Genomic DNA, 24,055 nt, shown 5'->3' with positions numbered 1-24,055 from the left:
CTTTTGAGTTCTAGAGCGTGTCAGGCGGACCACCCCTGCGGCCATGGAAGCACCTGGTTGAGATAGAGCAAGCTCATTTTCTGCCCAGAAGCATTCCTACGGGGTCTCCAGGCCTGTCAACAGCAGGCAGTTTCAGGTAGCTTCAAGGCAGCATGAATGCAGCCTTCCAAATGGGAAAGCAAGGCTAGTTACAGCTGGCCTCCGTTTGCATGCGCACACTCAGCATACCTCCCTGTGGTTTCTAACAAGTCAAAAGAGACCCAGGTTACACTGGGTTTGCTTCCCTGAATCGAATTCTCGGAGGAGAGTGTTCTGCATCAAGTGAACTGCCTCAACCAAGGATCGCAGTAGCTTCTCCTCTTGGGCCTCTGGCTATTAAACACCCAGGAAGAACAGGACTGAAATTGCAGTAAGAACGCAAGGCGACTTTCTTTTGGAGGCACGGTGACTTCAGGCAGGAGGACCTAGATGGAATGCGAGGCCGAGGGTTCTCTCAGTGCAGCTCAGACTAGGGCAAGGCATAAGACCTCGAAGGCATAAGAGACGTGCCAGAAGTCTGTTCGTGAACGTGTGGGTGTGCTGGGGAAATTAAGCTGCCTCGGACCAGAGTGCTGTGCGTTTCCCTACACTCGGCGTATAGAGAGTGGCTCCCAAGGGCTACGGGCCTGGATGTTGCTTAGGAGACCTACGGGGGCCTGGGGGTACTCTGCGTTCAAGCCGGGAACAGGGTGCCCACGCGAGCCTGCTAGGTGTGCAGAAAACTCTCCTGCCGTAAAAGATATGCAGAGCAGAGGCTACGGCCTCATGGAAAGTGCTGCACGCCTCCGCTTCTGCAGGGCAAGTCAGGGCTTTACCTCCAGGCATGTGCTCATGCTGAGTGTCCCGTTAGTGACACAGTATTGAAAGAAGCTGACTTTCTCCTCGAGCAGCGTGACTTCAGGAACGAGGTCCGGGAAGTACGCAAAGCACAGTGCTTTCTCATGGCAGCTCACACAAGGGCGACAACCAATAATTCCTGGGCACGTCGGCCTCACCAGAAATACTTTCCTGAATCTGCTTGAGGGCTCTGGAAAAGTAGCTCTCATCAAGGAACGTGCAGTGTGTTCCCCATCACTCGGCATGCACAGAGGGCCTGCGAGGGGCAGACCAGTGGGTCTCGATGTTGCTCAGCCGGACCAATGGGGTGGCGGGTCTGGAGGTACTCAGTGAACTTGGAGGGAAATGGATGCACACCCGAGGGGCCTAGGAGTCCTCCAAAGGGTACTTCCTTTCAAATAAAGCCGAAGAGCTACTAAGAACTCATGGAGACAGCTGCATGCCTCGCTTTCTGCTCGGCTACTCAGGGCCTCACCTGGAGGCAAGTTCTCACGGAGAGTTTCTTTTGAGTTCTAGAGCGTGTCAGGCGGACAACCACTGCGGCCATGGAAGCACCTGGTTGAGATAGAGCAAACTCATTTTCTTCTCAGAAGCATTCCTATGGGGTCTCCAGGCCTGTCAACAGCAGGCAGTTTCAGGTAGCTTCAAGGCAGCATGAATGCAGCCTTCCACATGGCAAAGCAAGGATAGTTACAGCTGGCCTCCGTTTGCATGCGCACACTCAGCATACCTCCCTGTGGTTTCTAACAAGTCAAAAGAGACCCAGGTTACACTGGGTTTGCTTCCCTGAATCGCATTCTCAGAGGAGAGTGTTCTGCATCAAGTGAACTGCCTCAACCAAGGATCGCACTAGCTTCTCCTCTGGGGCCTGTGGCTATTCAACAGCCTGCAGTGCCACAGGAAGAACAGGACTGAAATTGCAGTAGGAACGCAAGGCGACTTTCTTTTGGAGGCCCGGTGACTTCAGGCAGGAGGACCTAGATGGAATGCGAGGCCGAGGGTTCTCTCAGTGCAGCTCACACTACGGCAAGGCGGAAGACCTCGAAGGCATGTGAGACGTGCCAGGAGTCTGTTCGTGAACGTGTGGGTGTGCTGGGGAAATTAAGCTGCCTCGGACCAGAGTGCAGTGCGTTTCCCTACACTCGGCGTATAGAGAGTGGCTCCCAAGGGCTACGGCCCTGGATGTTGCTTAGGAGACCTACGGGGGCCTGGGGGTACTCTGCGTTCAAGCCGGGAACAGGGTGCCCACGCGATCCTGCTAGGTGTGCAGAAAACTCTCCTGCCATAAAAGATATGCAGAGCAGAGGCTACGGCCTCATGGAAAGTGCTGCACGCCTCCGCTTCTGCAGGACAATTCAGGGCTTTACCTCCAGGCATGTGCTCATGCTGAGTGTCCCGTTAGTGACACAGCATTGAAAGATGCTGACTTTCTCTTCGAGCAGCGTGACTTGAGGAACGAGGTCCGGGAAGTATGCAAAGCACAGTGCTTTCTCATGGCAGCTCACACAAGGGCGACAACGAATAATTCCTGGGCCCGTCGGACTCACCAGAAATACTTTCCTGAATCTGTTTGTGGGCTCTGGAAAGGTAGCTCTCCTCAAGGAACGTGCATTGTGTTGCCCATCACTCGGCACGCACAGAGGGCCTCCGAGGGGCAGACCAGTGGGCCTCGATGTTGCTCAGCCGGACCAATGGGGTGGGGGGTCTGGAGGTACTCAGTGAACTTGGAGGGAAATGGATGCACACCCGAGGGGCCTAGGAGTCCTCCAAAGGGTACTTCCTTTGAAATAAAGCCGAAGAGTTACTAAGCACTCATGGAGACAGCTGCATGCCTCGCTTTCTGCCCGGCTACTCAGGGCCTGACCTGGAGGCAAGTTCTCACGGAGAGTTTCTTTTGAGTTCTAGAGCGTGTCAGGCGGACCACCCCTGCGGCCATGGAAGCACCTGGTTGAGATAGAGCAAGCTCATTTTCTTCCCAGAAGCATTCGTACGGGGTCTCCAGGCCTGTCAACAGCAGGCAGTTTCAGGTAGCTTCAAGGCAGCATGAATGCAGCCTTCCAAATGGGAAAGCAAGGCTAGTTACAGCTGGCCTCCGTTTGCATGCGCACACTCAGCATACCTCCCTGTGGTTTCTAACAAGTCAAAAGAGACCCAGGTTACACTGGGTTTGCTTCCCTGAATCGAATTCTCGGAGGAGAGTGTTCTGCATCAAGTGAACTGCCTCAACCAAGGATCGCAGTAGCTTCTCCTCTTGGGCCTCTGGCTATTAAACACCCAGGAAGAACAGGACTGAAATTGCAGTAAGAACGCAAGGCGACTTTCTTTTGGAGGCACGGTGACTTCAGGCAGGAGGACCTAGATGGAATGCGAGGCCGAGGGTTCTCTCAGTGCAGCTCAGACTAGGGCAAGGCATAAGACCTCGAAGGCATAAGAGACGTGCCAGAAGTCTGTTCGTGAACGTGTGGGTGTGCTGGGGAAATTAAGCTGCCTCGGACCAGAGTGCTGTGCGTTTCCCTACACTCGGCGTATAGAGAGTGGCTCCCAAGGGCTACGGGCCTGGATGTTGCTTAGGAGACCTACGGGGGCCTGGGGGTACTCTGCGTTCAAGCCGGGAACAGGGTGCCCACGCGAGCCTGCTAGGTGTGCAGAAAACTCTCCTGCCGTAAAAGATATGCAGAGCAGAGGCTACGGCCTCATGGAAAGTGCTGCACGCCTCCGCTTCTGCAGGACAAGTCAGGGCTTTACCTCCAGGCATGTGCTCATGCTGAGTGTCCCGTTAGTGACACAGTATTGAAAGAAGCTGACTTTCTCCTCGAGCAGCGTGACTTCAGGAACGAGGTCCGGGAAGTACGCAAAGCACAGTGCTTTCTCATGGCAGCTCACACAAGGGCGACAACCAATAATTCCTGGGCACGTCGGCCTCACCAGAAATACTTTCCTGAATCTGCTTGAGGGCTCTGGAAAAGTAGCTCTCATCAAGGAACGTGCAGTGTGTTCCCCATCACTCGGCATGCACAGAGGGCCTGCGAGGGGCAGACCAGTGGGTCTCGATGTTGCTCAGCCGGACCAATGGGGTGGCGGGTCTGGAGGTACTCAGTGAACTTGGAGGGAAATGGATGCACACCCGAGGGGCCTAGGAGTCCTCCAAAGGGTACTTCCTTTCAAATAAAGCCGAAGAGCTACTAAGAACTCATGGAGACAGCTGCATGCCTCGCTTTCTGCTCGGCTACTCAGGGCCTCACCTGGAGGCAAGTTCTCTCGGAGAGTTTCTTTTGAGTTCTAGAGCGTGTCAGGTGGACAACCACTGCGGCCATGGAAGCACCTGGTTGAGATAGAGCAAACTCATTTTCTTCTCAGAAGCATTCCTACGGGGTCTCCAGGCCTGTCAACAGCAGGCAGTTTCAGGTAGCTTCAAGGCAGCATGAATGCAGCCTTCCACATGGCAAAGCAAGGATAGTTACAGCTGGCCTCCGTTTGCATGCGCACACTCAGCATACCTCCCTGTGGTTTCTAACAAGTCAAAAGAGACCCAGGTTACACTGGGTTTGCTTCCCTGAATCGCATTCTCAGAGGAGAGTGTTCTGCATCAAGTGAACTGCCTCAACCAAGGATCGCACTAGCTTCTCCTCTGGGGCCTGTGGCTATTCAACAGCCTGCAGTGCCACAGGAAGAACAGGACTGAAATTGCAGTAAGAACGCAAGGCGACTTTCTTTTGGAGGCTCGGTGACTTCAGGCAGGAGGACCTAGATGGAATGCGAGGCCGAGGGTTCTCTCAGTGCAGCTCAGACTAGGGCAAGGCATAAGACCTCGAAGGCATAAGAGACGTGCCAGAAGTCTGTTCGTGAACGTGTGGGTGTGCTGGGGAAATTAAGCTGCCTCGGACCAGAGTGCAGTGCGTTTCCCTACACTCGGCGTATAGAGAGTGGCTCCCAAGGGCTACGGGCCTGGATGTTGCTTAGGAGACCTACGGGGGCCTGGGGGTACTCTGCGTTCAAGCCGGGAACAGGGTGCCCACGCGAGCCTGCTAGGTGTGCAGAAAACTCTCCTGCCGTAAAAGATATGCAGAGCAGAGGCTACGGCCTCATGGAAAGTGCTGCACGCCTCCGCTTCTGCAGGGCAAGTCAGGGCTTTACCTCCAGGCATGTGCTCATGCTGAGTGTCCCGTTAGTGACACAGTATTGAAAGAAGCTGACTTTCTCCTCGAGCAGCGTGACTTCAGGAACGAGGTCCGGGAAGTACGCAAAGCACAGTGCTTTCTCATGGCAGCTCACACAAGGGCGACAACCAATAATTCCTGGGCACGTCGGCCTCACCAGAAATACTTTCCTGAATCTGCTTGAGGGCTCTGGAAAAGTAGCTCTCATCAAGGAACGTGCAGTGTGTTCCCCATCACTCGGCATGCACAGAGGGCCTGCGAGGGGCAGACCAGTGGGTCTCGATGTTGCTCAGCCGGACCAATGGGGTGGCGGGTCTGGAGGTACTCAGTGAACTTGGAGGGAAATGGATGCACACCCGAGGGGCCTAGGAGTCCTCCAAAGGGTACTTCCTTTCAAATAAAGCCGAAGAGCTACTAAGAACTCATGGAGACAGCTGCATGCCTCGCTTTCTGCTCGGCTACTCAGGGCCTCACCTGGAGGCAAGTTCTCACGGAGAGTTTCTTTTGAGTTCTAGAGCGTGTCAGGCGGACAACCACTGCGGCCATGGAAGCACCTGGTTGAGATAGAGCAAACTCATTTTCTTCTCAGAAGCATTCCTATGGGGTCTCCAGGCCTGTCAACAGCAGGCAGTTTCAGGTAGCTTCAAGGCAGCATGAATGCAGCCTTCCACATGGCAAAGCAAGGATAGTTACAGCTGGCCTCCGTTTGCATGCGCACACTCAGCATACCTCCCTGTGGTTTCTAACAAGTCAAAAGAGACCCAGGTTACACTGGGTTTGCTTCCCTGAATCGCATTCTCAGAGGAGAGTGTTCTGCATCAAGTGAACTGCCTCAACCAAGGATCGCACTAGCTTCTCCTCTGGGGCCTGTGGCTATTCAACAGCCTGCAGTGCCACAGGAAGAACAGGACTGAAATTGCAGTAGGAACGCAAGGCGACTTTCTTTTGGAGGCCCGGTGACTTCAGGCAGGAGGACCTAGATGGAATGCGAGGCCGAGGGTTCTCTCAGTGCAGCTCACACTACGGCAAGGCGGAAGACCTCGAAGGCATGTGAGACGTGCCAGGAGTCTGTTCGTGAACGTGTGGGTGTGCTGGGGAAATTAAGCTGCCTCGGACCAGAGTGCAGTGCGTTTCCCTACACTCGGCGTATAGAGAGTGGCTCCCAAGGGCTACGGCCCTGGATGTTGCTTAGGAGACCTACGGGGGCCTGGGGGTACTCTGCGTTCAAGCCGGGAACAGGGTGCCCACGCGAGCCTGCTAGGTGTGCAGAAAACTCTCCTGCCATAAAAGATATGCAGAGCAGAGGCTACGGCCTCATGGAAAGTGCTGCACGCCTCCGCTTCTGCAGGACAATTCAGGGCTTTACCTCCAGGCATGTGCTCATGCTGAGTGTCCCGTTAGTGACACAGCATTGAAAGATGCTGACTTTCTCTTCGAGCAGCGTGACTTGAGGAACGAGGTCCGGGAAGTATGCAAAGCACAGTGCTTTCTCATGGCAGCTCACACAAGGGCGACAACGAATAATTCCTGGGCCCGTCGGACTCACCAGAAATACTTTCCTGAATCTGTTTGTGGGCTCTGGAAAGGTAGCTCTCCTCAAGGAACGTGCATTGTGTTGCCCATCACTCGGCACGCACAGAGGGCCTCCGAGGGGCAGACCAGTGGGCCTCGATGTTGCTCAGCCGGACCAATGGGGTGGGGGGTCTGGAGGTACTCAGTGAACTTGGAGGGAAATGGATGCACACCCGAGGGGCCTAGGAGTCCTCCAAAGGGTACTTCCTTTGAAATAAAGCCGAAGAGTTACTAAGCACTCATGGAGACAGCTGCATGCCTCGCTTTCTGCCCGGCTACTCAGGGCCTGACCTGGAGGCAAGTTCTCACGGAGAGTTTCTTTTGAGTTCTAGAGCGTGTCAGGCGGACCACCCCTGCGGCCATGGAAGCACCTGGTTGAGATAGAGCAAGCTCATTTTCTTCCCAGAAGCATTCGTACGGGGTCTCCAGGCCTGTCAACAGCAGGCAGTTTCAGGTAGCTTCAAGGCAGCATGAATGCAGCCTTCCAAATGGGAAAGCAAGGCTAGTTACAGCTGGCCTCCGTTTGCATGCGCACACTCAGCATACCTCCCTGTGGTTTCTAACAAGTCAAAAGAGACCCAGGTTACACTGGGTTTGCTTCCCTGAATCGCATTCTCGGAGGAGAGTGTTCTGCATCAAGTGAACTGCCTCAACCAAGGATCGCAGTAGCTTCTCCTCTTGGGCCTCTGGCTATTAAACACCCAGGAAGAACAGGACTGAAATTGCAGTAAGAACGCAAGGCGACTTTCTTTTGGAGGCACGGTGACTTCAGGCAGGAGGACCTAGATGGAATGCGAGGCCGAGGGTTCTCTCAGTGCAGCTCAGACTAGGGCAAGGCATAAGACCTCGAAGGCATAAGAGACGTGCCAGAAGTCTGTTCGTGAACGTGTGGGTGTGCTGGGGAAATTAAGCTGCCTCGGACCAGAGTGCAGTGCGTTTCCCTACACTCGGCGTATAGAGAGTGGCTCCCAAGGGCTACGGGCCTGGATGTTGCTTAGGAGACCTACGGGGGCCTGGGGGTACTCTGCGTTCAAGCTGGGAAAAGGGTGCCCACGCGAGCCTGCTAGGTGTGCAGAAAACTCTCCTGCCGTAAAAGATATGCAGAGCAGAGGCTACGGCCTCATGGAAAGTGCTGCACGCCTCCGCTTCTGCAGGACAAGTCAGGGCTTTACCTCCAGGCATGTGCTCATGCTGAGTGTCCCGTTAGTGACACAGTATTGAAAGAAGCTGACTTTCTCCTCGAGCAGCGTGACTTCAGGAACGAGGTCCGGGAAGTACGCAAAGCACAGTGCTTTCTCATGGCAGCTCACACAAGGGCGACAACCAATAATTCCTGGGCACGTCGGCCTCACCAGAAATACTTTCCTGAATCTGCTTGAGGGCTCTGGAAAAGTAGCTCTCATCAAGGAACGTGCAGTGTGTTCCCCATCACTCGGCATGCACAGAGGGCCTGCGAGGGGCAGACCAGTGGGTCTCGATGTTGCTCAGCCGGACCAATGGGGTGGCGGGTCTGGAGGTACTCAGTGAACTTGGAGGGAAATGGATGCACACCCGAGGGGCCTAGGAGTCCTCCAAAGGGTACTTCCTTTCAAATAAAGCCGAAGAGCTACTAAGAACTCATGGAGACAGCTGCATGCCTCGCTTTCTGCTCGGCTACTCAGGGCCTCACCTGGAGGCAAGTTCTCACGGAGAGTTTCTTTTGAGTTCTAGAGCGTGTCAGGCGGACCACCCCTGCGGCCATGGAAGCACCTGGTTGAGATAGAGCAAACTCATTTTCTTCTCAGAAGCATTCCTATGGGGTCTCCAGGCCTGTCAACAGCAGGCAGTTTCAGGTAGCTTCAAGGCAGCATGAATGCAGCCTTCCACATGGCAAAGCAAGGATAGTTACAGCTGGCCTCCGTTTGCATGCGCACACTCAGCATACCTCCCTGTGGTTTCTAACAAGTCAAAAGAGACCCAGGTTACACTGGGTTTGCTTCCCTGAATCGAATTCTCGGAGTAGAGTGTTCTGCATCAAGTGAACTGCCTCAACCAAGGATCGCACTAGCTTCTCCTCTGGGGCCTGTGGCTATTCAACAGCCTGCAGTGCCACAGGAAGAACAGGACTGAAATTGCAGTAAGAACGCAAGGCGACTTTCTTTTGGAGGCACGGTGACTTCAGGCAGGAGGACCTAGATGGAATGCGAGGCCGAGGGTTCTCTCAGTGCAGCTCAGACTAGGGCAAGGCATAAGACCTCGAAGGCATAAGAGACGTGCCAGAAGTCTGTTCGTGAACGTGTGGGTGTGCTGGGGAAATTAAGCTGCCTCGGACCAGAGTGCTGTGCGTTTCCCTACACTCGGCGTATAGAGAGTGGCTCCCAAGGGCTACGGGCCTGGATGTTGCTTAGGAGACCTACGGGGGCCTGGGGGTACTCTGCGTTCAAGCCGGGAACAGGGTGCCCACGCGAGCCTGCTAGGTGTGCAGAAAACTCTCCTGCCGTAAAAGATATGCAGAGCAGAGGCTACGGCCTCATGGAAAGTGCTGCACGCCTCCGCTTCTGCAGGACAAGTCAGGGCTTTACCTCCAGGCATGTGCTCATGCTGAGTGTCCCGTTAGTGACACAGCATTGAAAGATGCTGACTTTCTCCTCGAGCAGCGTGACTTCAGGAACGAGGTCCGGGAAGTACGCAAAGCACAGTGCTTTCTCAGGGCAGCTCACACAAGGGCGACAACCAATAATTCCTGGGCACGTCGGCCTCACCAGAAATACTTTCCTGAATCTGCTTGAGGGCTCTGGAAAAGTAGCTCTCATCAAGGGACGTGCAGTGTGTTCCCCATCACTCGGCACGCACAGAGGGCCTCCGAGGGGCAGACCAGTGGGTCTCGATGTTGCTCAGCCGGACCAATGGGGTGGGGGGTCTGGAGGTACTCAGTGAACTTGGAGGGAAATGGATGCACACCCGAGGGGCCTAGGAGTCCTCCAAAGGGTACTTCCTTTCAAATAAAGCCGAAGAGCTACTAAGAACTCATGGAGACAGCTGCATGCCTCGCTTTCTGCCCGGCTACTCAGGGCCTCACCTGGCGGCAAGTTCTCACGGAGAGTTTCTTTTGAGTTCTAGAGCGTGTCAGGCGGACCACCACTGCGGCCATGGAAGCACCTGGTTGAGATAGAGCAAACTCATTTTCTTCTCAGAAGCATTCCTACGGGGTCTCCAGGCCTGTCAACAGCAGGCAGTTTCAGGTAGCTTCAAGGCAGCATGAATGCAGCCTTCCACATGGCAAAGCAAGGATAGTTACAGCTGGCCTCCGTTTGCATGCGCACACTCAGCATACCTCCCTGTGGTTTCTAACAAGTCAAAAGAGACCCAGGTTACACTGGGTTTGCTTCCCTGAATCGCATTCTCAGAGGAGAGTGTTCTGCATCAAGTGAACTGCCTCAACCAAGGATCGCACTAGCTTCTCCTCTGGGGCCTGTGGCTATTCAACAGCCTGCAGTGCCACAGGAAGAACAGGACTGAAATTGCAGTAAGAACGCAAGGCGACTTTCTTTTGGAGGCACGGTGACTTCAGGCAGGAGGACCGAGATGGAATGCGAGGCCGAGGGTTCTCTCCGTGCAGCTCAGACTAGGGCAAGGTGTAAGACCTCGAAGGCATGTGAGACGTGCCAGGAGTCTGTTCGTGAACGTGTGGGTGTGCTGGGGAAATTAAGCTGCCTCGGACCAGAGTGCAGTGCGTTTCCCTACACTCGGCGTATAGAGAGTGGCTCCCAAGGGCTACGGGCCTGGATGTTGCTTAGGAGACCTACGGGGGCCTGGGGGTACTCTGCGTTCAAGCCGGGAACAGGGTGCCCACGCGAGCCTGCTAGGTGTGCAGAAAACTCTCCTGCCGTAAAAGATATGCAGAGCAGAGGCTACGGCCTCATGGAAAGTGCTGCACGCCTCCGCTTCTGCAGGACAAGTCAGGGCTTTACCTCCAGGCATGTGCTCATGCTGAGTGTCCCGTTAGTGACACAGCATTGAAAGATGCTGACTTTCTCTTCGAGCAGCGTGACTTGAGGAACGAGGTCCGGGAAGTATGCAAAGCACAGTGCTTTCTCATGGCAGCTCACACAAGGGCGACAACGAATAATTCCTGGGCCCGTCGGACTCACCAGAAATACTTTCCTGAATCTGTTTGTGGGCTCTGGAAAGGTAGCTCTCCTCAAGGAACGTGCATTGTGTTGCCCATCACTCGGCACGCACAGAGGGCCTCCGAGGGGCAGACCAGTGGGCCTCGATGTTGCTCAGCCGGACCAATGGGGTGGGGGGTCTGGAGGTACTCAGTGAACTTGGAGGGAAATGGATGCACACCCGAGGGGCCTAGGAGTCCTCCAAAGGGTACTTCCTTTGAAATAAAGCCGAAGAGTTACTAAGCACTCATGGAGACAGCTGCATGCCTCGCTTTCTGCCCGGCTACTCAGGGCCTGACCTGGAGGCAAGTTCTCACGGAGAGTTTCTTTTGAGTTCTAGAGCGTGTCAGGCGGACCACCCCTGCGGCCATGGAAGCACCTGGTTGAGATAGAGCAAGCTCATTTTCTGCCCAGAAGCATTCCTACGGGGTCTCCAGGCCTGTCAACAGCAGGCAGTTTCAGGTAGCTTCAAGGCAGCATGAATGCAGCCTTCCAAATGGGAAAGCAAGGCTAGTTACAGCTGGCCTCCGTTTGCATGCGCACACTCAGCATACCTCCCTGTGGTTTCTAACAAGTCAAAAGAGACCCAGGTTACACTGGGTTTGCTTCCCTGAATCGCATTCTCGGAGGAGAGTGTTCTGCATCAAGTGAACTGCCTCAACCAAGGATCGCACTAGCTTCTCCTCTGGGGCCTGTGGCTATTCAACAGCCTGCAGTGCCACAGGAAGAACAGGACTGAAATTGCAGTAAGAACGCAAGGCGACTTTCTTTTGGAGGCACGGTGACTTCAGGCAGGAGGACCTAGATGGAATGCGAGGCCGAGGGTTCTCTCAGTGCAGCTCAGACTAGGGCAAGGCGGAAGACCTCGAAGGCATGTGAGACGTGCCAGGAGTCTGTTCGTGAACGTGTGGGTGTGCTGGGGAAATTAAGCTGCCTCGGACCAGAGTGCAGTGCGTTTCCCTACACTCGGCGTATAGAGAGTGGCTCCCAAGGGCTACGGGCCTGGATGTTGCTTAGGAGACCTACGGGGGCCTGGGGGTACTCTGTGTTCAAGGTGGGAAAAGGGTGCCCACGCGAGCCTGCTAGGTGTGCAGAAAACTCTCCTGCCGTAAAAGATATGCAGAGCAGAGGCTACGGCCTCATGGAAAGTGCTGCACGCCTCCGCTTCTGCAGGACAAGTCAGGGCTTTACCTCCAGGCATGTGCTCTTGCTGAGTGTCCCGTTAGTGACACAGCATTGAAAGATGCTGACTTTCTCCTGGAGCAGCGTGACTTCAGGAACGAGGTCCGGGAAGTATGCAAAGCACAGTGTTTTCTCATGGCAGCTCACACAAGGGCGACAACCAATAATTCCTGGGCACGTCGGACTCACCAGAAATACTTTCCTGAATCTGCTTGAGGGCTCTGGAAAAGTAGCTCTCCTCAAGGAACGTGCATTGTGTTGCCCATCACTCGGCACGCACAGAGGGCCTCCGAGGGGCAGACCAGTGGGTCTCGATGTTGCTCGGCCGGACCAATGGGGTGGGGTGTCTGGAGGTACTCAGTGAACTTGGAGGGAAATGGATGCACACCCGAGGGGCCTAGGAGTCCTCCAAAGGGTACTTCCTTTGAAATAAAGCCGAAGAGCTACTAAGAACTCATGGAGACAGCTGCATGCCTCGCTTACTGCCCGGCTACTCAGGGCCTGACCTGGAGGCAAGTTCTCACGGAGAGTTTCTTTTGAGTTCTAGAGCGTGTCAGGCGGACCACCCCTGCGGCCATGGAAGCACCTGGTTGAGATAGAGCAAACTCATTTTCTTCCCAGAAGCATTCCTACGGGGTCTCCAGGCCTGTCAACAGCAGGCAGTTTCAGGTAGCTTCAAGGCAGCATGAATGCAGCCTTCCACATGGCAAAGCAAGGATAGTTACAGCTGGCCTCCGTTTGCATGCGCACACTCAGCATACCTCCCTGTGGTTTCTAACAAGTCAAAAGAGACCCAGGTTACACTGGGTTTGCTTCCCTGAATGGCATTCTCAAAGGAGAGTGTTCTGCATCAAGTGAACTGCCTCAACCAAGGATCGCACTAGCTTCTCCTCTGGGGCCTGTGGCTATTCAACAGCCTGCAGTGCCACAGGAAGAACAGGACTGAAATTGCAGTAAGAACGCAAGGCGACTTTCTTTTGGAGGCACGGTGACTTCAGGCAGGAGGTCCTAGATGGAATGCGAGGCCGAGGGTTCTCTCAGTGCAGCTCAGACTAGGGCAAGGCATAAGACCTCGAAGGCATGTGAGACGTGCCAGAAGTCTGTTCGTGAACGTGTGGGTGTGCTGGGGAAATTAAGCTGCCTCGGACCAGAGTGCAGTGCGTTTCCCTACACTCGGCGTATAGAGAGTGGCTCCCAAGGGCTACGGGCCTGGATGTTGCTTAGGAGACCTAGGGGTGCCTGGGGGTACTCTGCGTTCAAGGCGGGAAAAGGGTGCCCACGCGAGCCTGCTAGCGGTGCAGAAAACTCTCCTGCTTTAAAAGATTTGCAGAGCAGAGGCTACGGCCTCATGGAAAGTGCTGCACGCCTCCGCTTCTGCAGGACAAGTCAGGGATTTACCTCCAGGCATGTGCTCTTGCTGAGTGTCCCGTTAGTGACACAGCATTGAAAGATGCTGACTTTCTCCTGGAGCAGCGTGACTTCAGGAACGAGGTCCGGGAAGTATGCAAAGCACAGTGTTTTCTCATGGCAGCTCACACAAGGGCGACAACGAATAATTCCTGGGCACGTCGACCCCACCAGAAATACTTTCCTGAATCTGCTTGAGGGCTCTGGAAAAGTAGGTCTCATCAAGGAACGTGCAGTGTGTTGCCCATCACTCGGCACGCACAGAGGGCCTCCGAGGGGCAGACCAGTGGGTCTCGATGTTGCTCGGCCAGACCAATGTGGTGGGGTGTCTGGAGGTACTCAGTGAACTTGGAGGGAAATGGATGTACACCCGAGGGACCTAGGAGTCCTCCAAAGGGTACTTCCTTTGAAATAAAGCCGAAGAGCTACTAAGAACTCATGGAGACAGCTGCATGCCTCGCTTTCTGCCCGGCTACTCAGGGCCTGACCTGGAGGCAAGTTCTCACGGAGAGTTTCTTTTGAGTTCTAGAGCGTGTCAGGCGGACCACCCCTGCGGCCATGGAAGCACCTGGTTGAGATAGAGCAAACTCATTTTCTTCCCAGAAGCATTCCTACGGGGTCTCCAGGCCTGTCAACAGCAGGCAGTTTCAGGTAGCTTCAAGGCAGCATGAATGCAGCCTTCCACATGGCAAAGCAAGGATAGTTACAGCTGGCCTCCGTTTGCATGCGCACACTCAGCATACCTCCCTGTGGTTTCTAACAAGTCAAAAGAGACCCAGGTTACACTGGGTTTGCTTCCCTGAATCGCATTCTCAAAGGAGAGTGTTCTGCATCAAGTGAACTGCCTCAACCAAGGATCGCACTAGCTTCTCCTCTGGGGCCTGTGGCTATTCAACAGCCTGCAGTGCCACAGGAAGAACAGGACTGAAATTGCAGTAAGAACGCAAGGCGACTTTCTTTTGGAGGCACGGTGACTTCAGGCAGGAGGGCCTAGATGGAATGCGAGGCCGAGGGTTCTCTCAGTGCAGCTCAGACTAGGGCAAGGCATAAGACCTCGAAGGCATGTGAGACGTGCCAGAAGTCTGTTCGTGAACGTGTGGGTGTGCTGGGGAAATTAAGCTGCCTCGGACCAGAGTGCAGTGCGTTTCCCTACACTCGGCGTATAGAGAGTGGCTCCCAAGGGCTACGGGCCTGGATGTTGCTTAGGAGACCTACGGGGGCCTGGGGGTACTCTGTGTTCAAGGTGGGAAAAGGGTGCCCACGCGAGCCTGCTAGGTGTGCAGAAAACTCTCCTGCCGTAAAAGATATGCAGAGCAGAGGCTACGGCCTCATGGAAAGTGCTGCACGCCTCCGCTTCTGCAGGACAAGTCAGGGCTTTACCTCCAGGCATGTGCTCATGCTGAGTGTCCCGTTAGTGACACAGCATTGAAAGATGCTGACTTTCTCCTGAAGCAGCGTGACTTCAGGAACGAGGTCCGGGAAGTACGCAAAGCACAGTGCTTTCTCATGGCAGCTCACACAAGGGCGACAACCAATAATTCCTGGGCACGTCGGCCTCACCAGAAATACTTTCCTGAATCTGCTTGAGGGCTCTGGAAAAGTAGCTCTCATCAAGGAACGTGCAGTGTGTTCCCCATCACTCGGCATGCACAGAGGGCCTGCGAGGGGCAGACCAGTGGGTCTCGATGTTGCTCAGCCGGACCAATGGGGTGGCGGGTCTGGAGGTACTCAGTGAACTTGGAGGGAAATGGATGCACACCCGAGGGGCCTAGGAGTCCTCCAAAGGGTACTTCCTTTGAAATAAAGCCGAAGAGCTACTAAGAACTCATGGAGACAGCTGCATGCCTCGCTTTCTGCCCGGCTACTCAGGGCCTGACCTGGAGGCAAGTTCTCACGGAGAGTTTCTTTTGAGTTCTAGAGCGTGTCAGGCGGACCACCACTGCGGCCATGGAAGCACCTGGTTGAGATAGAGCAAGCTCATTTTCTTCCCAGAAGCATTCCTACGGGGTCTCCAGGCCTGTCAACAGCAGGCAGTTTCAGGTAGCTTCAAGGCAGCATGAATGCAGCCTTCCACATGGCAAAGCAAGGATAGTTACAGCTGGCCTCCGTTTGCATGCGCACACTCAGCATACCTCCCTGTGGTTTCTAACAAGTCAAAAGAGACCCAGGTTACACTGGGTTTGCTTCCCTGAATCGCATTCTCAGAGGAGAGTGTTCTGCATCAAGTGAACTGCCTCAACCAAGGATCGCACTAGCTTCTCCTCTGGGGCCTGTGGCTATTCAACAGCCTGCAGTGCCACAGGAAGAACAGGACTGAAATTGCAGTAAGAACGCAAGGCGACTTTCTTTTGGAGGCACGGTGACTTCAGGCAGGAGGACCTAGATGGAATGCGAGGCCGAGGGTTCTCTCAGTGCAGCTCAGACTAGGGCAAGGCATAAGACCTCGAAGGCATAAGAGACGTGCCAGAAGTCTGTTCGTGAACGTGTGGGTGTGCTGGGGAAATTAAGCTGCCTCGGACCAGAGTGCAGTGCGTTTCCCTACACTCGGCGTATAGAGAGTGGCTCCCAAGGGCTACGGGCCTGGATGTTGCTTAGGAGACCTACGGGGGCCTGGGGGTACTCTGCGTTCAAGCCGGGAACAGGGTGCCCACGCGAGCCTGCTAGGTGTGCAGAAAACTCTCCTGCTTTAAAAGATTTGCAGAGCAGAGTCTACGGCCTCATGGAAAGTGCTGCACGCCTCCGCTTCTGCAGGACAAGTCAGGGCTTTACCTCCAGGCATGTGCTCTTGCTGAGTGTCCCGTTAGTGACACAGCATTGAAAGATGCTGACTTTCTCCTGGAGCAGCGCGACTTCAGGAACGAGGTCCGGGAAGTATGCAAAGCACAGTGCTTTCTAATGGCACGTCAAACAAGGGCGACAACGAATAATTCCTGGGCGCGGCGGACTCACCAGAAATACTTTCCTGAATCTGCTTGTGGGCTCTGGAAAGGTAGCTCTCCTCAAGGAACGTGCATTGTGTTGCCCATCACTCGGCACGCACAGAGGGCCTCCGAGGGGCAGACCAGTGGGTCTCGATGTTGCTTAGCCGGACCAATGGGGTGGGGGGTCTGGAGGTACTCAGTGAACTTGGAGGGAAATAGATGCATACCCGAGGGGCCTAGGAGTCCTCCAAAGGGTACTTCCTTTGAAATAAAGCCGAAGAGCTACTAAGAACTCATGGAGACAGCTGCATGCCTCGCTTTCTGCCCGGCTACTCAGGGCCTCACCTGGAGGCAAGTTCTCACGGAGAGTTTCTTTTGAGTTCTAGCGCGTGTCAGGTGGACCACCCCTGCGGCCATGGAAGCACCTGGTTGAGATAGAGCAAACTCATTTTCTTCCCAGAAGCATTCCTACGGGGTCTCCAGGCCTGTCAACAGCAGGCAGTTTCAGGTAGCTTCAAGGCAGCATGAATGCAGCCTTCCACATGGCAAAGCAAGGATAGTTACAGCTTGCCTGCGTTTGCATGCGCACACTCAGCATACCTCCCTGTGGTTTCTAACAAGTCAAAAGAGACCCAGGTTACACTGGGTTTGCTTCCCTGAATCGAATTCTCGGAGTAGAGTGTTCTGCATCAAGTGAACTGCCTCAACCAAGGATCGCACTAGCTTCTCCTCTGGGGCCTGTGGCTATTCAACAGCCTGCAGTGCCACAGGAAGAACAGGACTGAAATTGCAGTAGGAACGCAAGGCGACTTTCTTTTGGAGGCCCGGTGACTTCAGGCAGGAGGACCTAGATGGAATGCGAGGCCGAGGGTTCTCTCAGTGCAGCTCACACTACGGCAAGGCGGAAGACCTCGAAGGCATGTGAGACGTGCCAGGAGTCTGTTCGTGAACGTGTGGGTGTGCTGGGGAAATTAAGCTGCCTCGGACCAGAGTGCAGTGCGTTTCCCTACACTCGGCGTATAGAGAGTGGCTCCCAAGGGCTACGGGCCTGGATGTTGCTTAGGAGACCTACGGGGGCCTGGGGGTACTCTGCGTTCAAGCCGGGAACAGGGTGCCCACGCGAGCCTGCTAGGTGTGCAGAAAACTCTCCTGCCGTAAAAGATATGCAGAGCAGAGGCTACGGCCTCATGGAAAGTGCTGCACGCCTCCGCTTCTGCAGGACAATTCAGGGCTTTACCTCCAGGCATGTGCTCATGCTGAGTGTCCCGTTAGTGACACAGCATTGAAAGATGCTGACTTTCTCTTCGAGCAGCGTGACTTGAGGAACGAGGTCCGGGAAGTATGCAAAGCACAGTGCTTTCTCAGGGCAGCTCACACAAGGGCGACAACCAATAATTCCTGGGCCCGTCGGACTCACCAGAAATACTTTCCTGAATCTGTTTGTGGGCTCTGGAAAGGTAGCTCTCCTCAAGGAACGTGCATTGTGTTGCCCATCACTCGGCACGCACAGAGGGCCTCCGAGGGGCAGACCAGTGGGCCTCGATGTTGCTCAGCCGGACCAATGGGGTGGGGGGTCTGGAGGTACTCAGTGAACTTGGAGGGAAATGGATGCACACCCGAGGGGCCTAGGAGTCCTCCAAAGGGTACTTCCTTTGAAATAAAGCCGAAGAGTTACTAAGCACTCATGGAGACAGCTGCATGCCTCGCTTTCTGCCCGGCTACTCAGGGCCTCACCTGGAGGCAAGTTCTCACGGAGAGTTTCTTTTGAGTTCTAGAGCGTGTCAGGCGGACCACCCCTGCGGCCATGGAAGCACCTGGTTGAGATAGAGCAAGCTCATTTTCTTCCCAGAAGCATTCGTACGGGGTCTCCAGGCCTGTCAACAGCAGGCAGTTTCAGGTAGCTTCAAGGCAGCATGAATGCAGCCTTCCAAATGGGAAAGCAAGGCTAGTTACAGCTGGCCTCCGTTTGCATGCGCACACTCAGCATACCTCCCTGTGGTTTCTAACAAGTCAAAAGAGACCCAGGTTACACTGGGTTTGCTTCCCTGAATCGCATTCTCAGAGGAGAGTGTTCTGCATCAAGTGAACTGCCTCAACCAAGGATCGCACTAGCTTCTCCTCTGGGGCCTGTGGCTATTCAACAGCCAGGAAGAACAGGACTGAAATTGCAGTAAGAACGCAAGGCGACTTTCTTTTGGAGGCACGGTGACTTCAGGCAGGAGGACCTAGATGGAATGCGAGGCCGAGGGTTCTCTCAGTGCAGCTCAGACTAGGGCAAGGCATAAGACCTCGAAGGCATAAGAGACGTGCCAGAAGTCTGTTCGTGAACGTGTGGGTGTGCTGGGGAAATTAAGCTGCCTCGGACCAGAGTGCAGTGCGTTTCCCTACACTCGGCGTATAGAGAGTGGCTCCCAAGGGCTACGGGCCTGGATGTTGCTTAGGAGACCTACGGGGGCCTGGGGGTACTCTGCGTTCAAGCCGGGAACAGGGTGCCCACGCGACCCTGCTAGGTGTGCAGAAAACTCTCCTGCTTTAAAAGATTTGCAGAGCAGAGTCTACGGCCTCATGGAAAGTGCTGCACGCCTCCGCTTCTGCAGGACAAGTCAGGGCTTTACCTCCAGGCATGTGCTCTTGCTGAGTGTCCCGTTAGTGACACAGCATTGAAAGATGCTGACTTTCTCCTGGAGCAGCGTGACTTCAGGAACGAGGTCCGGGAAGTACGCAAAGCACAGTGCTTTCTCATGGCAGCTCACACAAGGGCGACAACCAATAATTCCTGGGCACGTCGGACTCACCAGAAATACTTTCCTGAATCTGCTTGAGGGCTCTGGAAAGGTAGCTCTCCTCAAGGAACGTGCAGTGTGTTCCCCATCACTCGGCACGCACAGAGGGCCTCCGAGGGGCAGACCAGTGGGTCTCGATGTTGCTCAGCCGGACCAATGGGGTGGCGGGTCTGGAGGTACTCAGTGAACTTGGAGGGAAATGGATGCACACCCGAGGGGCCTAGGAGTCCTCCAAAGGGTACTTCCTTTGAAATAAAGCCGAAGAGCTACTAAGAACTCATGGAGACAGCTGCATGCCTCGCTTTCTGCCCGGCTACTCAGGGCCTCACCTGGAGGCAAGTTCTCACGGAGAGTTTCTTTTGAGTTCTAGCGCGTGTCAGGTGGACCACCCCTGCGGGCATGGAAGCACCTGGTTGAGATAGAGCAAACTCATTTTCTTCTCAGAAGCATTCCTACGGGGTCTCCAGGCCTGTCAACAGCAGGCAGTTTCAGGTAGCTTCAAGGCAGCATGAATGCAGCCTTCCACATGGCAAAGCAAGGATAGTTACAGCTTGCCTGCGTTTGCATGCGCACACTCAGCATACCTCCCTGTGGTTTCTAACAAGTCAAAAGAGACCCAGGTTACACTGGGTTTGCTTCCCTGAATCGCATTCTCGGAGGAGAGTGTTCTGCATCAAGTGAACTGCCTCAACCAAGGATCGCACTAGCTTCTCCTCTGGGGCCTGTGGCTATTCAACAGCCTGCAGTGCCACAGGAAGAACAGGACTGAAATTGCAGTAGGAACGCAAGGCGACTTTCTTTTGGAGGCCCGGTGACTTCAGGCAGGAGGACCTAGATGGAATGCGAGGCCGAGGGTTCTCTCAGTGCAGCTCAGACTAGGGCAACGCATAAGACCTCGAAGGCATGTGAGACGTGCCAGAAGTCTCTTCGTGAACGTGTGGGTGTGCTGGGGAAATTAAGCTGCCTCGGACCAGAGTGCAGTGCGTTTCCCTACACTCGGCGTATAGAGAGTGGCTCCCAAGGGCTACGGGCCTGGATGTTGCTTATGAGACCTAGGGGTTCCTGGGGGTACTCTGTGTTCAAGGCGGGAAAAGGGTGCCCACGCGAGCCTGCTAGGTGTGCAGAAAACTCTCCTGCCGTAAAAGATATGCAGAGCAGAGGCTACGGCCTCATGGAAAGTGCTGCACGCCTCCGCTTCTGCAGGACAAGTCAGGGCTTTACCTCCAGGCATGTGCTCATGCTGAGTTTCCCGTTAGTGACACAGCATTGAAAGATGCTGACTTTCTCCTCGAGCAGCGTGACTTCAGGAACGAGGTCCGGGAAGTATGCAAAGCACAGTGCTTTCTCATGGCAGCTCACACAAGGGTGACAACGAATAATTCCTGGGCACGTCGGACTCACCAGAAATACTTTCCTGAATCTGTTTGTGGGCTCTGGAAAGGTAGCTCTCCTCAAGGAACGTGCATTGTGTTCCCCATCACTCGGCAGGCACAGAGGGCCTCCGAGGGGTAGACCAGTGGGCCTCGATGTTGCTCAGCCGGACCAATGTGGTGGGGGGTCTAGAGGTACTCAGTGAACTTGGAGGGAAATGGATGTACACCCGAGGGGCCTAGGAGTCCTTCAAAGGGTACTTCCTTTGAAATAAAGCCGAAGAGCTACTAAGAACTCATGGAGACAGCTGCATGCCTCGCTTTCTGCCCGGCTACTCAGGGCCTGACCTGGACGCAAGTTCTCACAGAGAGTTTCTTTTTAGTTCTAGAGCGTGTCAGGCGGACCACCACTGCGGCCATGGAAGCACCAGGTTGAGATAGAGCAAACTCATTTTCTTCCCAGAAGCATTCCTACGGGGTCTCCAGGCCTGTCAACAGCAGGCAGTTTCAGGTAGCTTCAAGGCAGCATGAATGCAGCCTTCCACATGGCAAAGCAAGGATAGTTACAGCTGGCCTCCGTTTGCATGCGCACACTCAACATACCTCTCTGTGGTTTCTAACAAGTCAAAAGAGACCCAGGTTACACTGGATTTGCTTCCCTGAATCGCATTCTCAGAGGAGAGTGTTCTGCATCAAGTGAACTGCCTCAACCAAGGATCGCACTAGCTTCTCCTCTGGGGCCTGTGGCTATTCAACAGCCTGCAGTGTCACAGGAAGAACAGGACTGAAATTGCAGTAAGAACGCAAGGCGACTTTCTTTAGGAGGCACGGTGACTTCAGGCAGGAGGACTTAGATGGAATGCGAGGCCGAGGGTTCTCTCAGTGCAGCTCAGACTAGGGCAAGGCATAAGACCTCGAAGGCATAAGAGACGTGCCAGAAGTCTGTTCGTGAACCTGTGGGTGTGCTGGGGAAATTAAGCTGCCTCGGACCAGAGTGCAGTGCGTTTCCCTACACTCGGCGTATAGAGAGTGGCTCCCAAGGGCTACGGGCCTGGATGTTGCTTAGGAGACCTACGGGGGCCTGGGGGTACTCTGCGTTCAAGCCGGGAACAGGGTGCCCACGCGACCCTGCTAGGTGTGCAGAAAACTCTCCTGCTTTAAAAGATTTGCAGAGCAGAGTCTACGGCCTCATGGAAAGTGCTGCACGCCTCCGCTTCTGCAGGACAAGTCAGGGCTTTACCTCCAGGCATGTGCTCTTGCTGAGTGTCCCGTTAGTGACACAGCATTGAAAGATGCTGACTTTCTCTTGGAGCAGCGTGACTTCAGGAACGAGGTCCGGGAAGTATGCAAAGCACAGTGCTTTCTAATGGCACGTCAAACAAGGGCGACAACGAATAATTCCTGGGCGCGTCGGACTCACCAGAAATACTTTCCTGAATCTGCTTGTGGGCTCTGGAAAGGTAGCTCTCCTCAAGGAACGTGCATTGTGTTGCCCATCACTCGGCACGCACAGAGGGCCTCCGAGGGGCAGACCAGTGGGTCTCGATGTTGCTTAGCCGGACCAATGGGGTGGGGGGTCTGGAGGTACTCAGTGAACTTGGAGGGAAATAGATGCATACCCGAGGGGCCTAGGAGTCCTCCAAAGGGTACTTCCTTTGAAATAAAGCCGAAGAGCTACTAAGAACTCATGGAGACAGCTGCATGCCTCGCTTTCTGCCCGGCTACTCAGGGCCTCACCTGGAGGCAAGTTCTCACGGAGAGTTTCTTTTGAGTTCTAGCGCGTGTCAGGTGGACCACCCCTGCGGGCATGGAAGCACCTGGTTGAGATAGAGCAAACTCATTTTCTTCTCAGAAGCATTCCTACGGGGTCTCCAGGCCTGTCAACAGCAGGCAGTTTCAGGTAGCTTCAAGGCAGCATGAATGCAGCCTTCCACATGGCAAAGCAAGGATAGTTACAGCTTGCCTGCGTTTGCATGCGCACACTCAGCATACCTCCCTGTGGTTTCTAACAAGTCAAAAGAGACCCAGGTTACACTGGGTTTGCTTCCCTGAATCGAATTCTCGGAGTAGAGTGTTCTGCATCAAGTGAACTGCCTCAACCAAGGATCGCACTAGCTTCTCCTCTGGGGCCTGTGGCTATTCAACAGCCTGCAGTGCCACAGGAAGAACAGGACTGAAATTGCAGTAGGAACGCAAGGCGACTTTCTTTTGGAGGCCCGGTGACTTCAGGCAGGAGGACCTAGATGGAATGCGAGGCCGAGGGTTCTCTCAGTGCAGCTCACACTACGGCAAGGCGGAAGACCTCGAAGGCATGTGAGACGTGCCAGGAGTCTGTTCGTGAACGTGTGGGTGTGCTGGGGAAATTAAGCTGCCTCGGACCAGAGTGCAGTGCGTTTCCCTACACTCGGCGTATAGAGAGTGGCTCCCAAGGGCTACGGCCCTGGATGTTGCTTAGGAGACCTACGGGGGCCTGGGGGTACTCTGCGTTCAAGCCGGGAACAGGGTGCCCACGCGAGCCTGCTAGGTGTGCAGAAAACTCTCCTGCCGTAAAAGATATGCAGAGCAGAGGCTACGGCCTCATGGAAAGTGCTGCACGCCTCCGCTTCTGCAGGACAATTCAGGGCTTTACCTCCAGGCATGTGCTCATGCTGAGTGTCCCGTTAGTGACACAGCATTGAAAGATGCTGACTTTCTCTTCGAGCAGCGTGACTTGAGGAACGAGGTCCGGGAAGTATGCAAAGCACAGTGCTTTCTCATGGCAGCTCACACAAGGGCGACAACGAATAATTCCTGGGCCCGTCGGACTCACCAGAAATACTTTCCTGAATCTGTTTGTGGGCTCTGGAAAGGTAGCTCTCCTCAAGGAACGTGCATTGTGTTGCCCATCACTCGGCACGCACAGAGGGCCTCCGAGGGGCAGACCAGTGGGCCTCGATGTTGCTCAGCCGGACCAATGGGGTGGGGGGTCTGGAGGTACTCAGTGAACTTGGAGGGAAATGGATGCACACCCGAGGGGCCTAGGAGTCCTCCAAAGGGTACTTCCTTTGAAATAAAGCCGAAGAGTTACTAAGCACTCATGGAGACAGCTGCATGCCTCGCTTTCTGCCCGGCTACTCAGGGCCTGACCTGGAGGCAAGTTCTCACGGAGAGTTTCTTTTGAGTTCTAGAGCGTGTCAGGCGGACCACCCCTGCGGCCATGGAAGCACCTGGTTGAGATAGAGCAAGCTCATTTTCTTCCCAGAAGCATTCGTACGGGGTCTCCAGGCCTGTCAACAGCAGGCAGTTTCAGGTAGCTTCAAGGCAGCATGAATGCAGCCTTCCAAATGGGAAAGCAAGGCTAGTTACAGCTGGCCTCCGTTTGCATGCGCACACTCAGCATACCTCCCTGTGGTTTCTAACAAGTCAAAAGAGACCCAGGTTACACTGGGTTTGCTTCCCTGAATCGCATTCTCGGAGGAGAGTGTTCTGCATCAAGTGAACTGCCTCAACCAAGGATCGCACTAGCTTCTCCTCTGGGGCCTGTGGCTATTCAACAGCCTGCAGTGCCACAGGAAGAACAGGACTGAAATTGCAGTAGGAACGCAAGGCGACTTTCTTTTGGAGGCCCGGTGACTTCAGGCAGGAGGACCTAGATGGAAT

This window comes from Delphinapterus leucas, chromosome 18 (genome assembly GCF_059928025.1).
Source record: "Delphinapterus leucas isolate spDelLeu-1000000601 "Yukka" chromosome 18, BTC_Dleu_Yukka2, whole genome shotgun sequence".
Classification (NCBI taxonomy): domain Eukaryota; kingdom Metazoa; phylum Chordata; class Mammalia; order Artiodactyla; family Monodontidae; genus Delphinapterus; species Delphinapterus leucas.
This window is presented reverse-complemented; position numbering follows the sequence as displayed.